Source organism: Cavia porcellus, unplaced genomic scaffold, assembly GCF_034190915.1.
Source record: "Cavia porcellus strain 051 isolate PalLab524CR breed Dunkin Hartley unplaced genomic scaffold, mCavPor4.1 scaffold_14, whole genome shotgun sequence".
NCBI classification, from domain to species: Eukaryota; Metazoa; Chordata; class Mammalia; order Rodentia; family Caviidae; genus Cavia; species Cavia porcellus.
The window spans coordinates 63624753-63626523 of record NW_026947497.1 but is presented as its reverse complement, the minus strand read 5'-3'; the positions used below and the strand labels follow the sequence as shown (position 1 = coordinate 63626523).

Genomic DNA, 1771 nt, shown 5'->3' with positions numbered 1-1771 from the left:
CTCCAGCCAGTGCAGTTCTCTGGTTCACTGCTCCCTTCTGCCCTTACATCTCCTCACCAAGGCCTCCAGGCTTGCCAGTCACCAGCTTCACTGTGCCCGTGCATCTCCAGGTTCCAACAGTGCTTCTGGCACAGTGGGACTGGCTCTGGTGAGAGCGCCGCCAGCTACCGCCTTCTTCTGTGCAAGTTTTTATTTTTTAAAATTCTTTCTGTGGGTTTCAGTTCTCACTTTAGTTTCTTCTTGGGTCGAGGGGACCTACGTCTTTCCTGCTTTTCCTTCTCCAGAATGCTATATTCCAGCATTTGGGCTCTTTCTCTCAGAGAGGCTTTTTAGTTTGCTGCTTACTGTTCCGCCATCTTCCCAGGTTATCAGTCCAGCAGGTTCTTGTCATTCTGACACAGGACACCCCAGACCCCTGTCTCTATCACCTTACAGGAACTTCAGCACTTTCTACTCCACCGAAGCCTCAAACCTCAGTGCTAGAGACACTAAAAGGCAAACTCTTTGGAGCCAGGGTAAGTGGTTCTTGGTCTTTCTATGCTGTTGCCTAATGTTAAGAGTGATCCTATTTAAGATGTGTACTGCTCAGGGCTCCTCAGAGGTAAGGAATGCTCCAGGGACCAGGCTGCTGTCTGGTTAGCCCATGGGTACATCTGTAAAAAATTAGAACCAGGCAAAGTAGACCAGATGGTACTGAGGCATAGCTGCCAGGCCTTGAGCAGTGCAGTGTCCTGGGAGTACCAGATGAAATTATAAGACTTGTGTTCAGGTGCAGAGTACATGGTAGGGTATGCAGGTACTGGAGACTGAACCCAGGGTTTCTCACTGAGCCACATCCCCAGTATTTATTTGTTTGAGGCTGGGTTTTGCTGCATTACTCACTTAGGGTAGGATCAAGCTCATGATCCTCCTGCCTCAGCTTCCCAGAGTGCAGGTGTGTGCCACCAAGCCCTGCTAAAAGGAAACTTTCTTACATGATTTATTGTTGGAGACTGATTAATAAAGCCAGTCACTCTGAAGGCACAGGAGATGATTTTCATGCAAAATTACTTAACATGAATTACTTGTCACATTTCTCCAGAAATGCTGCCCTTGCTGCTGGACTGGAGGGTCCACAGGGCAGAGAGGATCTGGGGCTCCCTCCTCACTCATCACTTTGTCCCGAGGGTCCAGTAGAAAATGGAAGAAACATAACCATGGCTGTGGCTGCCCTGCCCAGAGCCTTTGAAAAGTAAGTAACAGAAACCATGGTGCTAGACCACAGGACAGGCTGGGATGGAGAGCTTCACCACCACAGAGGACTACAGCCTGACCACCGAATACAACTATGTGGACTCAACTCCATGCCAGGAGGTGGCCGTGAAGAAAGAAACAAGCACTGAAGCCATCAAAGTCTCACCCCCAACACCCACTGTGTATTTGGACATGTTTTCATTCCATTGTTCCTTCTGATGGGACTGGAACCCAGCGGCCCTTGGTGCTGCTCATGGCTCTGCTGCTGTGTTTAAGAGCAGGATGTTGCCTTCGCTTTCCCAGTGAATAAATCATTTCAAAATCACTGGCTTTGGTTCAGGTGCGTGCTGAGCTCTGTGGTGGAGCTGCTCCCTAATCTACTCTCCCTGGAACCCCATTACTGCTGGAAAGTTGATCCCCATCCTAGAATCAAGTTTTCCACAAATTTCCACAGAGGTGGGCTTCTCCATGCACAGTGAGCTCTTAGAGCCCTGGGGACACTGGTGCCGGGGAGGACAGTCCCCAGCTCTGTGTGTGG

General features: G+C 49.7%; 1 long non-coding RNA gene across 1 annotated transcript; it reads left to right on the top strand.

Annotated features, from left to right (window-relative positions):
• Window positions 1-294: 294 nt before the first annotated feature.
• LOC134478615 (uncharacterized) lies at window positions 295-1558 on the top strand. Its single transcript, XR_010051367.1, has 2 exons — window positions 295-515; window positions 1082-1558. It is a non-coding gene; the product is annotated as an uncharacterized LOC134478615 (long non-coding RNA).
• The last annotated feature ends 213 nt before the right edge of the window (window positions 1559-1771 follow it).